Source organism: Miniopterus schreibersii (genome assembly GCF_964146895.1).
Source record: "Miniopterus schreibersii genome assembly, chromosome: 8".
In the NCBI taxonomy this organism is placed as follows: Eukaryota; Metazoa; Chordata; class Mammalia; order Chiroptera; family Miniopteridae; genus Miniopterus; species Miniopterus schreibersii.
Window position 1 is genome coordinate 69,623,689 of NC_138109.1, and position 22,347 is coordinate 69,646,035.

General features: G+C 47.0%; 1 protein-coding gene across 2 annotated transcripts in view; it reads left to right on the forward strand.

Moving 5' to 3' along the window:
* GFOD1 (Gfo/Idh/MocA-like oxidoreductase domain containing 1) overlaps positions 1-22,347 on the forward strand; it is a 108,994-nt gene that overhangs the window by 26,181 nt on the left and 60,466 nt on the right. The window lies entirely within an intron of this gene.

The window sequence follows — 22,347 nt, forward strand, 5'->3', positions numbered from 1 at the left end:
CCCTTTGTATTAGGATACTGGTCCCATTGGATTAGGGCTCAAACCTAAGGACCTTATCTTAAGTTGATCAGCAGCAGAGACCCTACTTTCAAATAAGGTTATATTCTGAGGTACTAGGGGTTCGGACCTCAACATCTTTTGGGGGCACACAATTCAACCCATGACAATGGTAGAGATGGTAGAAAATCCTGGGACTGTCTTGCATGTCCTTTCTTCCTCCTTGCCTTTGATGAACCAAACACTGGTCACTGGTTACTATCATGGTGTCTCTCTGGTTTTTCTTCTCATTACTCCATATCACTTTTTACAAGAAATTGTGCCAGAAACACTCCCTCATCTCCCTCTCAATTCAATTCTTTTGCCTGAGGGGCAGTGAGAGCCTATTCTGGCTGCCTTAGTAACTACCAGAGCCACCCCACCCCCGCACAGCAGTTTCCTGTAATGCAGGTATCAGCACCGTTCTACAGAGGTGGAAAAGGGGCTCAGAGGGTTCAGGTCACCTGCTGAGGGTCATACAGCTAATCAGGAGGGTCTGGGACTGAAGTCAGGATCAGCCTGACTTCTCCATCTTGCCAGATCACCTTGCAAGTTCAGTGGGGAACATTATCGGTTACATCTCTATTTCAAAGGAGCTTGGAAATGGTTTATAAGATGATACATAATACAGAGAGGGTTTTTAATATATGGATGAGGCAAACAGGGCCAAGAGGCTTCTAGGGAATAATCAATTAGATTTGGATTTTAGTTATCCTGAGTTCAGACATCCTAAGGGGTGAGCTGAGACCTCTAGGCTATAGGATGGGGTGGGCAGATGGGAGGAGTGAAATCATCTGACCCCCTGCCTGAGCTCCAGGAATCATATCTGGAAGCTCTGCTATTGCCGGATGGAAAACGCTGCTTGGTTTCAACTGAAGGTTGTCGCTGGAGTAGTCCAAGCGAAAGATTTAAGAGCTCTGAAAACTGAGCCAGTGAAAGCTCCATGTTTATTTATTCCTGCCAGAACAGGCTGACAGCCACTTCCAAAGAACATAAGTTAGAATCTAGTTTAAAACTACACTGAGGATGTCTTGCTTACTCTGAATCATGTGCAGCTGTAGGAACTTGTTCTAGATGGATGCTAACACTTACAGGGAAATATCCGAACTCCATCAATAGTCAGTAATGCTTCTAGCACAGGAGTATCAAGTGTGGCATTATCCAGACCCAGGCTCTGGTCCCAGCTCCATCATTGCCTGGCCATTTTCTCTGCATCAACTTCTCGAAGAGTTGCTGAGGCCCCTGGGTTGGGGGTGGATAAGGGACCTGTTAAAAATGGAGACTCCTGGGCAATACTCTGCAATGTCAGTGCTACTGGTGGATGGGAGAGCCGAGCTCCTTGGTTGGCTCTCTGCTGTTAGCAGGCTTATTAATCCTCAGCTCCAAACATTTACTGAGTACCTGCTATCTGTAGGGCACAGTTTTAGACCATTCCTTCATTTTAGACTCTGGAAAATTACAGCAAGTCCAGGTCACCTCTCAAATCCCTGGCAGGTGCCCATTTGCTTCCGGCAATTCTGACTCAGGATCCACAGCGGGGAGCCTGTCTGGGAAGGGTAGGGTCCCCTTGCAGTCTTGCACGTTCCGTACCGTGCAGATAGGGCTTTGATCTGCACAGCTATGTAGTGTGGCCCCTTTGCCTCATGTTTATCATAGAAAGCCCCATCTTTGCTTTCCTGTGTGAGCCACTAAAGTCACCCATTCATCAAGGGAGCAAAAAGGAGTGGGAATGTTTCCTCATATGTCAGCAGAATGAGTGCCCTTGCAAAGGGTCCCCCAGACTCCTCTGTTCAGGTACCCCAGAGTGGGGGAGGAGCATAGCGTAACCCCTCCTGCAGGACAATAAAGTCTCAATGAGGTCTCTTGTTCATATTTTAAAAATTCATGTGAACTTTATTCTACTCAGCAATGTCCCGTGATTGTCTGAATATGAACATGTTTATTCCTAGGAGGCTGCCATCCTGCCGGTGTGCGTGGGGAGGGGTGCGGTGCCCAGTCTATGAAACATAGCTCCGGAGGGTTAGACGTTGGGGCCTAAGCTCCTGTTCAGGATTGATCATCTGCAGCAAGAGAGCCATCAAGATCCATCCGTATATTTATTTAGATTCTAGCTTTATTCTAGAAAGTATTAGAGGTGGCTACCACGGGTAGTTTAAAATTAACCTGTATTTAAATGAGCAAAAGACAATATTTATTAAAAGTTTTAACAAGTTAAAACTATTTATAAGAAGCCCCACTTCCTCTTGGTCATTTGGGATCTTGCTGTGAGGTAGGCTGGTTGTGCTTGGGGTCACCTCTGAAAGCCAGGTCCATCGTGGGATGAGAGCTTCCTCGGGACTGAGCCGGGCCCAGCAGGGGAGTCCCCAGCCTGTCGGGATTGCTGTATCACAACCACGCCTGGTAGTATTTTAAGAGTAATTAGCAGTAGTCAAACTAGAGGGATGGTTCTACTGAAGTTCCTGTTTGAAAGTGCTGTCCCAAAGGCCTGAGCAGGCAGATGTTAAACTACAACTGGGCGTTCAGGTGAGGGTGTGTCGGTCAATCTCCTTCCCTTACCAGGTGCCAGCTGGTGGGTGTGTGAATACAAACATGCAGGAAGGATTTAGGCAACTTGACCATTTGTGCTCTTGCTGATCTACTGTGGCTCTTTGTGCGGGGGTCCGTGCAGTTTGGCTTAGGCATTTACTGCTCTTCTGCCTGGGCTTCCTCGGTTCAAGTAGAATGTCAGATGGCCGATGCAGGGCGCCGCAGACAGGCAGTAGCAGGACTTCTGGTTTGCTGCTGTCTTGGTTCAATGATACTACCCTGCAGCAGTTTTGGACATTTCCCATCAACCTGTCAGTCTCTGGTGAGATATTATGAGGATTTTCTCCTTAGAATAGCACGTGTTCAGCCTGGCCAGTGTTGCTCAGTGGTTGAGCATTCACCCATGAACCAAGAGGTCACTGGTTTGATTCCAGGTTAGGGCACATGCCCAGGTTGCGGAGTTGATCCCTGGAGGCAGCCAATCGATGTTTCCCTCTCATTGATGTTTCTATCTCTATATCCTTCTCCCTCTCTCTCTCAAATCAATAAAAACATTTTTTTTTTAAAAAATAATTCATAAAATGTTTAAAAAAAAAAAAATAACGTGTTCACATCTCTGGTGTTTCAGAGCAGAGACCAGATCTTTCTCACTCACGGTAGCCTCCCTGTTCAGACAGCTCCCCACAGCTCCTGCGAGCTGGGGCTGGCCTCCCTCAGGAAACAAGGCCCAGATGGGCGTCTGGAATTACCACGGTGATTTAGTGATAGGGACTTCTAAGAGAACTAACCCCGAGCGTAAAACTCAGTTTGGATCGGGTCAGAAACCTGACCCCTGCACACTTCTCTGGGTGTATCTGCTCGCTGCCAAGCTTGCAGAATTTTTAAGGAGGTGTGTGCTTCTACTTAGATGCTTGCAGGGACAGGAGCCTCGGGTGGCGGGCGTGTGTGTGTGTGTGTGTGTGTGTGTGTGTGTGTGTACGCGCACAGGGCTCCAATGTGACAGGCACACATGCAGAGAGATTTAGATCAAAGGGCCTCAGATGACTAAACCCTAAACTCTAGCAGGAGCCACAGTATCCGATGGTATAAAATCTCATCCAAATGCGTTTATAATCTATTTGTGGTTTTTCATTTCTCAGCAGCCAGAAGTTTGCTCTGAGTGAAAGCCATTGGATGAAGCCAAGGCCCTGCGCCCTGGACAAGCCCCCACAACCACCTCCCTGACTCCTGCTCTGGTCTCCTGTGTGGGGCCACCTCTGTCCCCCTCTTGCAGCCCACAGCAGGCGTTGGCATCTGTCTCTGGCTGTCAGCTGTCATCTCTGATTCATGAATGGGCCTCCGTTGGTCGGTGGGAGGTGGAGGATGCCAGCAGTGGGCTCATGCAGTGAAGAGGAAAGTTTCTGCTTGTGGTGACATGTGAGTGAGGGCGCGTGTGCTCATGGACAGGAGTTGTGCTATCGCTCATTCTGAGGAGCTAGTGTGTGGAAGTGTGTCTTCTTTCTTTTTGGCTGGTTTTAAAAGAAGCAGTCACTGAAAGGCCAGGGAGTAGGATTTGGGGACGTGGCAGTGAGCAAGAAGCCCCATTAGTGTCCTGTCTCTCACTCCTCAGTCCAGCGAGGGTGTGTTACTGTATTATGTGGACGTGTGCCCCTGCAGGGCTTAACAACAGAAATTAATTTTGTCCCAGTTCTGGAAACCAGAGGCTGAGATCAAGGAATCAGAGGGCTGCTCCTCCTGAGGCTGTGAGTGATAATGGTGTCCCAGGCCTCTCTCCTGCTTCTGGCGGTTTGCTGGCCACTTTGGTCGCTCCATTTCTGCTTTCATGCTCGATAGCAGTCTACTGGTGTGCATATCTGTCTCTGGGTCTAACTGTCACCTTTTCATAAGGGTGCAAATCATATTGGATTAGGGCCCACCCAGTTACCTCATTTTAACTCGATTATCTGCAAAGGCCTCATTTCCAAATAAAGTCACACTCACAGGTACTAGGGGTTGGGACTTAACATCTTGTATGGGGAAGGGGTACACAATTCAACCTATAAGGAGGTACAAGGGTTTTTTGTGCTCACCTTGTGTGAGAGGCCATGGGAGCATAGGTTATGGGGTCCCATGGCCTGGGATTGAAAGCTGCCACTTACTAGCTGTGTGTCTTGGGCAAGTTACCTGCCTCACTTCCATATCAAGTAAAATGGGCAAAAATAAATTTTAAAAAAGGCTGACAGGGTCAAATAAGTTAACACATATAAAGTTCTTTAAACAACACTTGGCATATTGTAGTTCTCGCTGAATGCATGTCGCTGCCATTACTACCTCTACTGTATATCTCTCACTTGATTAAAGTTAGGGGAACATGGTGTTATCAGGTTTCTAGATGTATACGTCTCCAAATGACTAAATAATTACCCCTCCAGGGAATGGGCAAGGATCATTATGTTTTGAGTGGTGAAAAAAATGTATCTTTGAAACTAGATTTATTCATTTAACAAACGTTTATTCAAGCCTCGCTGTGCACAAAACACTGCCCTAGGTGCTAAGATGGGTTTAAAAAAAACCCAACTAAGATAACGTCTCTGGGATGTAAGGAGCTTGCAGCCTGGTGAGAGACAGACACAAAGTGATATAATCGCAGGCGATAAACGGCATTGTGCACAGTGCTGCACCAGGATCAACCCATGTAATCCTCACGATAATCTGAGGAGAGAGATAGGACCACACTCCCTAATCCTTACTTCTGACGCCCCTCCCCCCCTCCCCCCAACAAACACAGAAATCGAACTCTTAAAATGGAAATTTTTCTTTGGTTCCGGGCAAACTCACTTTATTACAGAACCTGAGCTGAGCTGATGTGAGGCAATTTATTGTTTGCTTGTTTTTGTTTTCCTTACATCATGTGGCTGCTCACACATTTCTCTGCAGTAGAATGCTGGGAGTAAATGTACCATATTACCTTTCTAAAATCTGGGAGTTCTGACTTGCATCTGGCCTAGAGATTTTGGAAAGGGGATGATGGGCCTGCATAATTAGGTATTTTACAGACGAGGATCACTGAAGTCCAGAGGAGTTCAACCGTGCGCCCAGGTGTCAAAGCTCTGAAGGCCCAGCTTTGTCACTGCATGATTCCCAGGGTCAGGACTGGGGACGTGCTGAGGGCAGACACCTTGCCTGTTGGACCCTGCCACCCCTGGCCCTTGTCTCTTTAGATGCCTTTGATCTGGAACATTTCCACAGCCTTTTTGTCACAAAGAGTGAAGAGGCTAACTCTGCACGCTGGGGTCGGCCACTCTTGCTGGTATTCACTGAACCTGTTTTGCTTGCAAGTCACAGAAACCAGCTCCGGGAGGCGGCATAAGGGGCTAGGGGTGGGTGAGTGGGTATGACTAGAGCACAGGGTCTCCTGGAGCCCCAACCGAGCTGTGGCCCGGCCTTGGGCACAGGGAACCAGGGAGTGCTCTCCCTTCGTTTACCATCTCGACTTCTTTCTTTGACCGCTGACTTTTCCTGCTTCCCAGTCCACACGGTAGAAAACGGCAACTACCACCAAAACCCAGCTTTCACCTCCTCAACTGAAGGTAGTAGCCAGACTGAGCTGGAGTCTTCAGTCCAATCCAGATCCCACAGGTCTGCTTCCCTTCTCTGCGTGAGAATGAAGAATTGGGGTGTGTGCGGGGCGCTGGTTAAAGAAAACATGCCGTGTAGGTGCCCTCCCTCCGGAGCTGGATTTGACTCGGGATGTCCAGTCTTTCTGACCTTAACCAAGCATACACTGCGTCTTTGGGTAAATGTTCCCGGGACCTTGGTTCTTACTGCTCGGGTCTGATGCCTTCTGTTCCCTTTGCTGATTGGACTTCCCGCTGCCCTGGGATGACAGTGCAGCCTGTGTGCTTGGGGCCATGACAAGCTGCTTGGCCTCTGACTGTCCTTGTCCCTCAAGCTACTGGCTTCAAATTTCGGGCCCCCTGGAGCCACCGTTCCGCCACCTGCGTCACCGCTACCAGGAGGGCTTTGCTCTGAGATCTCGGCATGCCTGCAGAGTGACTGTTTTTACTGAGATAGCCTGGGCTTGACCCTGCATGCTCCCTGACTTCATCTGTCATGACTGAGTGGTCACACAACCAGGCTGCTCAGGCTTCCGCGTGGCTGGTCTCCTCAGGCCTGTGGGTCATGGCTGAGGGCCATGGATTAGGGCCTGGTCCGTGTCAGAGGTCAGGGGAGTCTGGTACAGGACAAAAGGCTTTCAAATCCACTCACTCTGGGCAAGTCACTTAACCTCCCTGTGGGTCTCTTTCTTCATCTGCATCTTGAGGGGAATGGACCAGATGTTCTTCCAGGGCCCTCTGGTTCCGAGAAATTCTGTGCTGTCCACTAAGGACTTTCACAGAAGTTGCCAAGGGTGTACAGAGAGTGAGCGTCGCAGCTGGTAAATTGAAGGCATGTTGAGCTGGGCCAGCCTCTGGGTGAGAGCCATGCTAACATCGAGGCGTTCAATGTTCCCTATACTGATATAAACCCTTCCCTAAGTGACCAGCATGGCTCACTGTGCCCACGCTGTTTGTGCAAACAGTATGGTTTACTGAGCACCCGCCTTCCTTCTGGGAGTCTGGCATTTTGGTACATGCCAGGCAGAGGGTGCCTATGTGACCAGCCTCTAATAAAAACCTGGACGCTAAGTCTCTAATGGACTTCTCTGGTGGACAGCACTCACACCTGGGGTCACAGTTGATGCTAGAGGAATAAAGTGTGTCCTTTGCAGCTCCACTGGGAGAGGAGTCTCGGAAACTGGTTCCCCCAGACTTCGCCCGTCCCTTTGCTGGTTTTGCTTTGTTTTCTTTGCTGACGTCAGTTGTAGCCCCACGTGGGGATGACTGTGTGCTGCATCCTCTGAATCCTATCAGTCCACCTCCTACCAAGCCTGGGAGTAGTCTTGCCCCCCCCTCCCCACTCATGGATTTTAAAGTGACTGAGAGCAAGTAAAGATAAGCCTCACACCCTTGCCAGTGTCCCCAGCTAATTCATGGCACAGGCTCGGTTCCTTTGCCTATTCTAGGAAGAGCTGCAGCTTAGTTACAGTTTGTGAATGTTGTTGAATGTTGCGTCCTGAGCACTAACGTCCCCACCAGCCCTGTGAAATCCAGATGTTGCACTGTCCTGAGAGGCCGGATCACTCGTGGTCCACGTTTAAAAATCAGCAAGGACCTCTGGGCTCAGTGTGATGTGCCAGAACGTGGGGGGGAACGTTCTGAAACTGGCTGGCATGCCTTCTCAGGACAACTCTGGCAGCAGCTTCATTAAATGAGGTTCTAGATTCTCCAGAGCCACGCCAGGAAAGCCAGTTAGTCTTATATAAGTGAGGAAAAAAAACACTGGAGGAAATATCATTGGAGAGGAAATGCAAGGTCATAACCTTAGCTTGTTTAGCCTGTTTAATCTGTTTCTGTGAACTTGGAATAGAAACACATACCTTCTTCTGAATGCATTAGGAAAGCTTTCTCTTTGGAACAGAGCTCTCACTGGGAGGTAGAAACTTGCACCCTTACTGGTGAGAATTGTGCGTCTATAAGTAAGGAGAGGAGAGCGTGAACTATTGTGTTTGGCTGTCATATCTTTTATGGACCATGAGAACCCTAGTCACAGTATTTGATTCTCTAAGCAGCTCCCTTTTCTGTTTGCAACTGGCCTGGGTTGCCCCGGTGGCTGAGTATTTGGCTCTCCAAGGACAGAAGGATCACTCTATCACACTTCCTGTTCCAGCATTTAAAATTAGTCCCTACTGTAGAGAGGCTTTGGCTCTGTCTCTAGAGCCAGAGTTGGAAGTCAACAGCATTAAGTACAGAGCATCTCAGGAGCTGCTCCACTCCTCCGCCCACCGGGCTGTGAGGAGCATGACCCCTGAGGCTGTTTGGAGAGCCTGTGCATTCCACGGCTGTCAGTGCCTTTATCTATATGTGGCTTAAGCACATTCGCCTTTATCCTTGGAAAAGTGGGGCTGAGGCACTGAGTCACGCAGGAAGCCGCTGCCAGTGGTGTGCAAGGAGTAGGCAGATATTCTGCTTGTTGGCATTTGTGAAGAGGCCTGAGTGTTGCCATGGCATTTGGAAGCATTCATTTTCTTTTCAAAATTCTTCACAAGATCCCTATTTGGTAGGAGACCAATAAGAGTGCATCCTTTCCTTGGGACTAAAGTGACAAAAAGGAAACTGTTGGCCAGCTGCTTTGGCTGAGCACTTCTTTGCGCAGAGAACTCCCTGTGCTGTGGCTGGAAGATAGACACTTGGGAGAAGAGGCTTTTATTCTCTCTTCTAGAACTTCCCTCTGGCCTGGGCGAGAGGGCAACATTGCAGTCTCTACCGTCACCTGGGAGAAAAGTCTGATGGGCACTTGCAAAGCGAAAATGTAAATTAATGGAAAATACCTGCACACGTGAGCATCCCCGTGTAGGGTGGATCGTAGCCAGAGCCAAGTGTGGCCAACTTGGCTCGCATCATCAAAGCCAGCGTTTATTCATAATCACCTCCTCTTCCCCAGAGGTCACCCCGCTCTCCTTTCTTCCCTGCCTCCGTGCAGGCACCACGAGCTCCACCCCACCCGGCACACACACCAGACACTTGGAAGTTCTTCCAGATGTCCCCTGCCCTCATGCCCCCAAATCCTGCCAGTCATTCCAGACTTTACCCCCTGTACTCCCCACTGCTGCCAATGCTGCCTCGATTCAGGCCCTCAGCATCCCCCCAACTTTTTATTTGGAATTAATTTCAAGGTTACAGATAAGATGCAAGAATAAGAATAGTGCGAAGAACACCCTCTGCTCTTTACCCCAGTTCCCCTCTTGTTAATATTGTGTTCCTGTTGTGCACTCTCACTCTGCGCGCACACACACACATCCCCCTCTAATCTTCTTCACTGTTTGAGAGTAAGTTGCCTACCTCATGGCCCTTAACTCCTAAGTACTTGGCTGTGCTGTTTCCTAAGAACTGGGATGTTCTCTTACGTAACCACAATACAGTTGTCAACTAACCATTGATGCAATACTTTTCTCCAGACTGCCTCCCATATTCCAAGTTTGTCAGTTGACCTAATAACATCATCTATAACATTTCCCCTCTAAACAGGATCCAGTCCAGGGCCACACAGTGCATTTAGTTGTCATGTCTCTTTAGTCAATATCAGTACAATGTCTGGAACATTGGCAAATCTTTCTTTGTCTTTTATGATATATCATTTTAGACGACTATAGTTACTTTCTCTTTTTTAGAAATAGAATGTCCCTCATTTTGGGTTTGTCTGGTTTTCCTCCTGGTGGAATTCAGGTTATACATTCCCAGCGGGAGCACATCTAGAGGTACACCATGTCCATCTGCCCAGTATTGGTGGTGTTAATTTTTAAAATTTATATAACATTATATTAGCTTCAGATGTATAATATAATGATTTGATATTTGTATATATTGCAAAATGATTACCTATAAGTGATTATTTGTAAGTCTAGTTAACATCTATCCCTATTAATAGTTACAATTTTTTTATCTTATGATGAGGACTTTTAAGATCTCTCTGCTGCTTAGCGATGTTCAAATGTGCAGAACAGCCCTAGCCGGTTTGGCTCAGTGGTTACAGTATTGGCTTGCAGACCAAAGGGTCCCAGTTTGGTTCTGGCCAAGGGCACCTACCTCGGTTGCAGGCTTGAACCTCAGCCCCAGCTGGAGCTCATGGGGAAGGCAACCAATCAAGGTGTCTCTCTCACATCGAAGTTTTTCTCTCTCGCTCTTCCCCCCTTCTCTTTCTCTCTCTTTCCCTCTTTCCCTCTCTCTCTCTTCCCTTCCACTCTCTCTGAGACAATGGAAAAAATATCCTTGGGTGAGGATTTAAAAAAGAATATATATGCAGTACAGTATTAACTGTTGCCATGCTGTACATTACATCCCCATGACTTGTTTATTTTATAACTGGAAGTTTGTACCTTTTGACCTCCTTTACCCACCTTCCACCCCTCTGGTGTTGTTAATTTTTTTTTTTTTTTAATATATCTTTATTGATTTCATAGAGAGGAAGGAAGAGGGAGAGGGAGAGATAGAAACATCAATGATGAGAGAGTCATTGATTGGCTGCCTCCTGCACGCCCCTGACTAAGGATCGAGCCTGCAACTCGGGCATGTGCCCTGACTGGGAATCGAACTGGGATCTCCTGGATCCTAGGTTGATGCTGAACCGCTGAGCCATGCCTGGCCAGGTTAGTGTTGTTAATTTTGATCTCCAATTTTGGACACCAGTCAAGGCATGCCCAGTTTAGCCTTTGGGTATTACTATTTTTTTCCATTACAACTAATAAGCAATCTGTGGGGAGACTCTTTTAAGACTCTTTGGCTCACCTTCAAAATTTCTCCCTAGATTCACAGCCATCGATGGTGTGTACCTCATCTAGTCTTTATTATGATGGTGCAAAATTATGATTTTTCCAACTTCAGTCTTACCATAATTTTTGGACGAAGCCAAAACATCAAAGTAGAGACCTGTACATGTTAGAACTCTGGGACCATGGTGGGGTGATTACTTGTGTCACCTGGTTGCCTTCATCGCTAAGCTGGAAGCTGCCGCATGGGGAGGACTATCCTTCTGGAAAATCCTCTTAGCCCAGAGAGAGCCTGGGTATGCAGCTCCAGGAGAGGAGGGTGAGGCCAGGAGAATCTGGGTGATGTCCTGAGAGTTAGACCAAGTGGTGCTGCGACCACCTGCTAATCCCAGTGACGTTCTCACGTAGTGTCAGGAGATGTACTCCTCCCCAAGACTGGCAGCAAATCACATGTGCGAGCTGCATCTACTCCCCAAGCACATCTATGCAGGTGGCACCCAGTTACAGCAAGGGAAGCCCTGCAAGGAAATGGGGTCCTAAGAAAGAGAGTGAGGCCAACAGAATCCCACTAATCCATACTGCCGAGGGTGGAAAGTGCTTTAGAGGCTGGAAGCATGGATTTGAGCCTCCCCTCCTTTTACCACCCGGCAGCAATATGTCCGTTATCCTCACCAGACCTTCTCCGGCCACCTCCGAGGGGCCCAAAAGCAGAGGTGGCTTTCCAAATTCTAGGCCTACCTGCTCTCGGTGTCAAAGTTTTTTAGCAAAAATTTGCTAATCTGAAAGGGAATGTTTAAGGGATATTTTTGGAGCCCATGTGCCCTCCTAGATATTAAAGTGAACTAATCCCTATTTCCCCATCATTACAAAAAGCAAAGATTCAAGTTAGAAGGTGTATTAGCTCGGGCTGCCGTAACAAAGCACCAGAGACAGGGTAGCTCAAATAACGGAGATGTACTGTCTCAGTCCTGGAGGTTGGAAGTCTGAGGTCAAGGTGTCAGCAGGGTTTGTTCCTCCTGAGGCTGTGATGGAGAATCTGTTTCAGGCTTCCCTCCTGCTCGCACATGTGGTTTGCGGGCCATCTTTGGTGTTTCTTAGCTTGTAGATGCGTCGCCCCAATCTCTGCCTTTATATTTACATGGCATTCTTCCTGTGTACATGTCTGTCTCCACATTTCCCCTCTTTATAAGGATGCCAGTCATACTGGACTAGGATCCACTTATTGACCTCCTTTTAACTTGATGACCCTATTTCCAAATAAGGTCACATTCTCAGCTACTGGGGTTAGGACTCTAACATATCTTTTTGTGGTGGTAGAGACACAGTTCAACAGAATGGATCTTAGAGATCCAGGGATTTTCAAACTGTTGTTTTATAGAACACCAACTTTTAAAAATGCTCTGCACAAAGGTATATACTTATCCCCAAACTCATCAAGTTGTACATATTAAAGATGTAGAGCTTTTTACATGTCAAGCATCCCTCAATAGAGTGGTTTTTAAAAAATAAAAGATGTATAAAGTAAAAGAAAGAAAGAATATTCTTTGGTCCAATCCGTTTGAGAAACTCCCACTCTATCCTGGAGATGCATTATTACAACACAAATTTATGAAGCTCCTCCTCTATGTCAGGCACTGAGCTCAGCTCTGAGACTCCAAAAATAAATAAAACCCGGTTGCTGCTGAGGAACTAGGGTTTTTGAAGTGAAGAGAAGGGTACAAAACTGTAAATGTCATTAAGTGCTATGGCAGATCACTGGGAGCCCAGAAGAGAGAAACTTGCCTTAGCCTTGGAGAAGGGGAAGGTATAAGAGAAGGCTTCCTGGGGGGGGGGGGAAAGTAGCTGGGTTTTAAAGAATGCATAGGACGTAGCCAGTCAAGGTCATCAGGGTCAGGCATTCTAATCAAGAAAGTAAAGAGAACCGAGGTATGACACAGCACACATCTGAAGCAGCATCACAGGTACCGCTAGATCACAGAGAGCAAGACAAGCCGGGTAGGAGGTAAAGACGAAGAGGCACAGAGGGCTAAGGAGGGCTTAACTTTATCCTGAGGGTGAGGGGGAGCCACTGGAAGCATTTATGCATGGAGATGACAGAATCAGAACCACATCTGAATAGATTGGGGTGGATAGGCAAGAAGAGAGGCAGAGAGGCCCATCAGTAGGTGGTTGTTACATTGACTCAGGAGCGCTGGTTCTTAGGATTTGATTTTGGGACTTGCAGGGGAATAGACCTGTGTCTGGGGGTTTTAAAGGTGATTTTGAATGAATTTCATTTAATGATATGGGTATTTCAAAAGCCTGTCCCCTGTTGTGCGATGGACCCCAGGGTTATAGCTTTGATAACTTTCAGTTCTTGGCCTCGTTAGGATGCTAGGAATGGGGCAAAGTGGACAGAGCGGTAGGTCCAAACTCCAGCGTGATGGCTTTGTGGTCCCTTCTCCCTCTGCGAGTCTATTTGGGTCCCTGCCAGCATTGCTTCCCCCCTTATGCTGTTGAACAGACATTCTCCAACCTTTCTTCTGCTACCCTTTGCCTGTCTTCTAATCAAGGCTGCCACACTTGGCTGTTTCCTTAGTGTGACACTCTATTAAGAGATCAGACCTGCACTGAGGGGTCCAGCCCGAGAGGCTTAGGACAACCAAAGGTTGGATGCGTGGACTGTGCAACCCAGCAGGGTGAGCTGTGTGACACGCAGCCTGAGGCTACTGGCCTCTTCAAGATCAGACCTGCATTTTATTATGTTTGCACACTGCTCTAAGCTGCAGCATTAAGCTGTCATCTTATAGAGTTCATCTCTTGATTCTGTAGGAATGAGGGAGAAATGTTACCCCTGCTTTGAAAGGGAGCTTGTTAGGAAGAGCAGTGATGCCAGACCCAGCTGTCATTTCCTCTGCTTCTTTGCCAGGAGGAATCCTCTCTCCCATCTTAGCCCTGAGATGAAGCCAGGCATCGCCAGAGGACAAGCTCTGTTTGCCTTTGGCTCTGGAAGATGTGAAACGAGAGCTTGTTTCCCCAAATCATTGGAATTCTGTGGCTGTTCTGATAGGGGAAAATGGGGATGGGTCTTAGTCTCCTTAGATGAAGGGCCCAGGACAAGTGCAAACATGATTACAGTGACCAAACAGATGATGGCCACAGCCGCCTCTAGATCTCTGGAGATGCACGTTAATTCCTGAATATTCATATGTGAGTGTGAGAAGTGGTGCTCGGCAGACACCAGGAAGTCTGGTCCTTTATGGAGGCAAGGTTGTGGAGAAGCTGCAGACTCGGAGCTGCCAGCCAGCACCTTTACCAGGAGGCTCACTGCTCCCTCCTCGCCCTCCTCCTCTTGCCCTCTGCCAGCTGGACTGTTTCTTTGGCACGTTTAGCCGCCATCCGCTGTGAGCACAAGCCCATACGTCACTGTGTTACGATAAATGTGCAGTTACAGGAGGACTGGTGTTTGTATTATTAATCAGGTTACCTTTGGGGAATGCACTTAATAATTAGAGGAGGCTGATTTTTATAGTGGAGCTGAGAAGATTACAAGATAAATGCTTTGCACAAAGTATGAAATTGGAGAGAACTCTAAATTCAAATACTTTCTCCTTGACTTGTAGATAGTGTCTGTCCGTGGGATGTGTCAGCTACATGTGCTGCGTCTCATTTTAAAGAGATCTGTCCTTTGTAATGATCTCTGATCTGTGGTTTTCCGGGAAGCTTTTTACCAAAAGCTCCACCAGAAACCAGTGGGGCCAAAACCCGTATGGCTGTGGTGGCAGTGTGGCTGGTGGCAGACAGAGGATGAGAGTGGGAGTGGACATCTGTGCTGGCGAGTAAGGACCTGCAGAGCTGAGACCTCAGGCGAGCCTGAGGCCCAGGTTGCTTGCCTGAGGTCACAGGTAGTTAGAAACAGAAAGACGGTTGACCCTTGAACAACACAGGAGTTGGGGCACCAAACCCCCATACAGTCAAAAGGCATCATATAACTTTTGACTCCTCAAAAAACTTAACTGCTAATAGTCTACCTTTGACTAGAAGCCTTACCGGTAACATTAGCAGTTGATTAACACATATTTTGTATGTTATTTACTGTATTCTTACAATAAAGTAAGATAAAGAGAGGAAAATGGTAAGTAAATCGTAAGGAAGAGAAAATACGTTTACAGTATTTATTGAAAAAAATCTGCATATAAGTGGGTCTACACAGTTCAAAACCTGTGTTGTTCAGGGGCCAGCTGTAGTTAGTGAGATAAGCCTATTAGTTTCTCAGCTCGGGGGTCTCTGTGACACCACGGACTTGGCCACTTCTCCATGAACAGGGGCAAACCATTTGAACCCGGGGCCGGCAGTATCTGCTCTGGGCTACAGATTCATCCCTTTCACTGCCCTGTCCTATGAGCTTGCAGCAAACATGACCGTAGCCTATTTTACTCTTACTGTTGAGGGTGCCACTGGGCACAGCGTTGTTCTAGGCTCTGTAGGGAGGGCTGGGGCAGAACAGAACTTAATGTTAAATGCTTGTAATATAATGAAACTCTATCAACCTGGCAGATGTGGATTGTGGAATGACTTCTTTGAAATGGCCTGGTTACTCTTTGGTTAGCAGATGAAGTAATCAGTGTAACTGGCCACACCCTGTTCTTTTGATTCCTGTCGGTCTGAGTACCCCAGTAACTGGCAGTGGCCGCCCTCTGTCACTGGGGAGGCAGTCGGGGGGAGAGAGAGCAGAGCACGCATTGAGAGCAGGACAGAGGCACTCCAGGGCCGTTTTGGCAAAGCTATACGAAGCATTGAAGGGTAACAGCATAAGCACTTATGTTAAAGTGTTTAAAGAGCTCTGCGTTTCTTAAAATGAACTAGGGATGTTTGGGTAATAACCCGAGTTCTGTTTATATTGAAAGCTGTTCTTGGATTTAATGGGAAACATATCTGGTTTTGATTTCTGAAAACATTTGTTAGCAAAATTGCTGCCAGGAGACCGAGCCAGTCCTGGAATGCGAGGAAGTCGGAGCTCTTGGTTTTCTAGAAATGAGGGGTGCTGCCCAAGGGCAGGCCTCTGAGAGCAGTCCTCTGAGGATTGATCCTTAAAGTCCAGGAGGTGGGCGTGGTTCACAGGGAACTCAGGTTAACCCTTAAGTCGAAAGACCTGGAACTGCGTGTAAGACCTGGGCAGCCTGGGATGGAAGGATTGGCCTAGCATGGGTCTCCTATAATAATTATCATTGCTTGCTAGCACCTAATGTTCTTTACTTCAGCACCGAGGGCACTGTAGGTAAGCAGTTGAAATCACAGCCTCGGAATTAGAGAGACCTGAGTTTAGATCCTATGTCCCCCCCTTGCCTTAGTGCAGAGGTTCTCGATCTTGACTGTTTGTTAGAATCACCCAGGGAGCCCTTAGAAGCTCTGCATGCCCAGGATGCTCCCCTGAGCAAGTGGATAAAATTGCTGGGAGTGGAACACAGGTGTGTGTATTTTTAATTTTTAAAAAAATTTTTTAAAAAATATATCGTTATTGATTTCAGAGAGAGGAAAGGAAAGGGAGAGAGAGAGATAGAAACATCAATGATGAGAGAGTCATTGATCGGCTGCCTCCTGCACACCTCCAACTGGGGATCGAGCCCACAACCCGGGCATGTGCCCTGACTGGGAATCGAACCCCGATCACCTGGATCCTAGGTTGACGCTCAACCGCCGAGCCACGCCCTACCAGGTGATGTGGGTATTTTTTAAAGCACCCTCCTTTCTTCCCGAATAATGGATAACCATATTGAGAACTACTGGTCAAGTGAGACCATGGAGAAGTTTACTAGCTCTGTAGCTGTGCTCCCTCATCTGTTAAGTGAGGAAATAGTATCTAACATACATGGTTCCTGTGAAGGTAAAAAGAGATACTGAGTGCCGGGTGCTCAATCCAGTGCCCAGCACAGAGTAAGTGCTCCAGAAACAGCACCCTCATCAGTAGCCCAGCTTCACTATAAGCAAAGAAAACTCCTGAAATGCAAATGCGATATTTCTTACATCCATGAAAAAAGGCTCTGGATGGCAGTTGTGCATTTTTTGGTGACAAACAGACAGACACTGGCGTCCTCTTCCCTGCAGTGGTGTTGCTGAGGAGGGCTCAGGGTCAGAGCCCCTTCTGGGTTAGGCCTGCTCAGGGCAGCCATGGTGCTGTTGTCTGACTTTCTCAGACGCAGACACACCCACGTCCATTTGCAACCACAGAGATGCAGGACCTTTTTTCAGCTTTTTAAATCTCTGATCCCCCCTCTCCTTTACCTAGGTATTGCGAGAGCTGCTTAAATCGATTTTATTTTAGTGTTTGACAGTCTCTAGAAAATCATATGTGAGTAAAGTCAGGGTAATACATCTCTGATCTTCTACCTGGCACATCCAGAATAGTTCATTCCCAAGTGATTCCTGGGATATGTCTCTAGAAGTCAAGAATGCAAACTGGCCTCTGCTTCTATGATTCTGATCTCATTCACCAATGTGAAACCACATTATGCTGGGGGGTTATGCTGACACCTGCCTGGTGCCAGATGTTCCCCACTGTGTGGGGTGTGTATGGGACACTGCAATGATGGTGGCTCACTCCCGGAGTGAAATAGTTTACAGCACCTCCACGAGGCCCTGAGAAAGAGTGGAGAGCATGGTCTTCAGACCTCAGGAAGCCTTGATTAGGATCCTAGGTCAGTGCTTGGCACTGAGCCTCAGTTTCTTCATTTGTAAAATGGAAACAGTGGTGCCCATTTTCCAGGATGGTATGTGGTAAAGATGAAAATAATATAAACAATATATGTCTTGTCCATGATAAGTGCTCAGTGTAGATTAATATATTACTATTATATATAATGTGCATAATATATTTCATATGCAATGCTATATATTATTCATATGTTATAGTTAAGAGACAAGTCATTCATGTTTTACAATTCAAATTTATTTTCTCTTTATTTTTGAGACGGAATAATTTTATATTCATAGATGGTACTGAATTTTCTCTGAGACTTGGGAACTGGTCTCGGGGGGTTGCAAGATATGATAAAAGTCCATGTGGGATTGCAAGCAGCTGTCTTTGTAAAGAAGGTAATTGCGTCCTCAGTTCCTCAACATTTTTAACTTACTTTCTGCTCCTTCGTATGTAACCACTATGTGTCCTGATTCCTGATTCTAGGTTTTAATAGAGCCAGCACGACTGTGGGCGGGGGGGTGGTGGTGGCGTCCAGTGCTGGGGCCATCAGTACTAAACCTACAGGACCAGGCTTTGGAATGAGGCGCAACTCGCTGCGTGCCCAGGAGGCTCCCTGACTTCTCTGCGCACAGACTGCCAACCCCTGTATCCCATCACATTGTCATTTGTCATTTCCATGTCTCCTCCAGTAAGCTAAATAGATGAGACGACATGTGGAAAAGCGCCCTCAGAATGCTCAGCACGTGGTTTGCTTGTCTCTTGCTCTCTGCATGTGTGTATATATGTATTTCTTCCTCTCTCCTCCCCGCGTGCACTCCCTCCGCATCTCACGCATTTGCCACCCAGAGCCCAGCCCAGCAGACAGAACAGATGCTTGCTGAGTGAAGGAGGAGAGCGAGCCCCTTCTTCCCAAACTCCAGCACACAGTGGCGCGCTCCTGTCTGGCGTCTGGGCTCCTCCTGTCTGGCGTCTGGGGCGCTCCTGTCTGGTGTCTGGGCTGCTCCTATCTGGTGTCCAGAGTGTAGCAATGTGCAACTAGACATGAGCGGTGACTCTTGAAGGTCAGCATCAGTATTTTGGCCCCTGGTATATTCATTGCTGTGCATCCATCCATGATGTGATGTTTGTCTTTTTATTTTTTTAAATTTATTATTATTTTAAAAATTTATCTCTATTGTTGAAAGTATTACAGATGTACCACCCTCATTTATCTTTTTAAATGGACTGATTGAGAGGGATCTGGACTAAAGGGGCGTCTGTACTTCAAAACCATTACAGCTGTCCTACCTAAGACAGTGGACACCAGCCACACGTGACTATTTACGTTTGCATTACTTAAAAGAAAAGAAAATGAAAAATTCAGTCCCTCAGTGGCGCTAGCCACATTTCCAGTGCTCGGTGGTCACAGGCGGCCTGTGTCTCCATATTGGACAGCACAGAGAGAGCAGTACTCTCATTGCAGAGAGTTCTGTTGGCCAAGGTTGTGATAGAGGATGGGTGCTAAGCGATTTCTAAAATGACTTTTAGGGGTGAGAAGGTCCTCTTCGAGCCTGTCCCTTGCATTTGCCTTGGTTAGAAGAAGGAAGTTTTCAAAGATACAGCTTCATTGAGGCTTGGCATGTTACCATGGGAACTCATGACAGAGCTAGGTAATGGGAAGAGTAGCAGAAATCCCAGCTTTCTTGGATTTTCTGGAATTTTTCCAAAGCTCCGGCCATTGGAGCTGGAACTTTCTTCTACTTTTCATCACTGCCTTCACAGAGTCCCATTGCCTTTGGGTTGGCCTTCTTTCTCTCATAGCCTACTTGTGACAACATGCTTTTTACTCTGAAAGTGGTTTTAGGGGGAAAATATAAGATCCCCCTGGACACTGCAGGCCAGCTACACGGCTGTTGGACCAGCAGCCCGGCCTGGTTTCTGGCCTCGGGCACAGTTCTGGGTTGGAACTTTGCATGAACACAATGCCTTTGACCGGATGTCACCTAAAATGATCCTGCGTTGTATTTCTCAGGCTAGCCAAGCCTTTTACAAAAGTAACCTGATAGCCCATCAATATTTCCTGATTTACAAATGGAGAAAATAAAGCCAGGATGGTTGAGTATGTGCCCAGCAATTCAGCAATAGCAATTAAAATGAAAATCACAACCACCCATCACCCTTGCAGCTCACACCTGGGGATTTATTTAGCTATAGTGGCACAACTGTTTATTGTAGCATTAGTTATGATATTGAATAAATGGAAACACCCTAAATGTCTATGTACAGGGGAGTGAGTGTGTGAATTGTGCCATGATAACACAATGTGATCTTATGCAGCCTATAAACCATAATTTAGATTTGCCTATGCTGATATGGAAATATATCCGAGATACATTAAGTGAAAAGTGTAGATGTGAAATAAAATATATAGCACGACCCCATTTGGGTCAATTATTTTAAAAAGATAAGTATTCCCAGAAGATATACAAGAAACTGTTCACAATGAATTTATTTAGGGAATGGATAGGGGTTGGGGAGGGAAAAACTTATTTTTACTTTATATCCTACTGTAGTGTTAGACTTTTAAAAAAGAACATGTCCATATTTTGCTCTCATTTTACAGTTAAATTTTATATACATACTTTCAAAATTTAAGTTTTAAAAACTTGTTTGTACATTTTTTGCACAGGGAATACTTATGCATGTCATTCAAAGTTCAGAGGTACAAAAGAGTAAACTATAAAATTCTAGTCTCCCCCTTTCTCCACCCCTTGGTCATCCAACTTCATTTCTTGGAGCACCCACTCTTACCCGTATTGTGTATATTCTTACAGATCTAGTCTACAAAAAAAGATTTTTAAAGTAATTTACTAATTACATAAGTAAACATGAATGCATGCTAAAATCCCCTCTTACCATTGCTCCCCTTCCTCCCCAACCCCTTTCTGTATTTATTATATTAGATTTTTTAAAAGAAAGCTAGTTGGAGAAGAAACCCAACTTTTCCAAGTCTGCTAGCCATGGATAAAACACAACAGCTCAAAATCCCAGGTTAGCCCATTACTTAGGGCCTGCACTGTGTCCGCAGAAAGTATAATGAAACCCTTTTATGAAAAGTCATTGCCAAGTCTGGACTGCGACTAGGTCCTGGGGAAGGCATGCAGTGGGTTTGGCACAGTAGCTGTTTACCAACCAGTACAGAAGTATCTCAACAGTTTCATAACTGGCTTGGTTGTACCGGGGGTCATTCCTGGGCAGACCCACCTGGAGATGTGGTGCCCAAGACTGCTGTAGGCTTGTTTGTTTGGAGATGACAGTCTAGTGGAGAAAAGCGCACAATTGATTATTTAATTACAATTATAGTAAGAGAGCTGAAGGAAAAGCAAGAGCATCTACCAGCGGCCTGGAGTAGGTCATCAGTAAAGGAAGCCTTTAGAGGAGGCAATGAGGAGGGAGTCAACTTGGAGAAGCAGCAAGGGCAGAGGCAGGAGGGGGAGCAAACAGCATGCCAGGCAGAGGGAACAGCATGTGCAAAGGCTTCACACGGTAGGTTTCTCATGATGCAAGCAGAGGATTTGAGCACCCCTACCACAACCATCACTTTACAAATCAAAGGTACATTCTTCAGGGGCTCTCTCTTCCTCCGTGTTTGAGTTTAGTTGCTTGGTTTCTCTTTAGGAGCACTCTCCTCCCAGGTAGGTAACTAGAGATAGCAGTTATAGCCTAGGCTACAGGCCCCAGCCCCTTACACCAAGGGCAGGGGGTTGGTTCGTCATGAGTGCAGCACAGCACATGCTTGGAGGTGCACAAATGAGAAAGCCCTAGAAAGGGGCAGGTCTGAGGTGTCCAAATGAGAAAGCTCTAGAAAGGGGGATGTTGGTGGGAGACATGTGCCCCTCAGGATGTGTGAGCTGGTGCAGTGACCTTTTGCTGCTATGAGTGGGCTGCTGAAATGAGTCAGATGCCAGCAGAGCATGTGGTGAATCCTTTAGGCCTCTGGCTTTCCAATTACTTGCCTTGCTGTTTGTTTCTGCTGCTTCTGCTGCCCAGTAGCCACTTTTCTGCGAACACTGGACTTCCCTCCACCCAGTCTTCAAGGAACACTCTCCCTGCTCCATCTGTCTTGCTGATTCCTATTGGTCTTTTAAGATGTAGTTGAAAATCACCTCTGGGGGTCATCTACTCCTTCCTTGTCTCCCCCCAGGCTCAGAGTCTTGCACTTGACCCTCCTAGTGTCCTCCTAGTGTCCACAGTGCCTTACAATTGCCAGCACCTTGTGGTGACACTGTCTGCCTGTGGCTTCCATGCTCTCCTAGGACATGGTGCTTCTCAGGTCTGTGCTGGCTTTCCTCTGGGTGTTCAAGGACTGGCACAGCTGTACAAGAAGGCTCAGAAAATGTTTCCTGAATGAAAGGGCCACAGACAAGCACCCTTAGGAACCAGAGTAGGCGATGCTGTGTGGACTGGAAGAACCCAGAGAGCTTTAATGGAGGGTCTATTCTCTGCTGACCCTCATGAGAGAGTGGGCAGGAGGCCATAGGTGTCTGGGTCACGGTGGTAGAAACACTGAAGAGAGAGAGAAGGTGATGTGGGGTGAAGTGGAGGTGGAGAGAAAGGGAGGATGTCCCCCTTCCCCGAAAGCTCCCCTGCAGCCCTCTTGCAGGTCAACTCGGTGGTCCTCACCTGGGAGATTTTGCCCTCGAGGGAACATTTGACAAGGCCTGGAGACATTTTTGGTCACCTCAACTGGGGAGGTACTACCAGCATCTAGTGAGTAGAGGCTAGG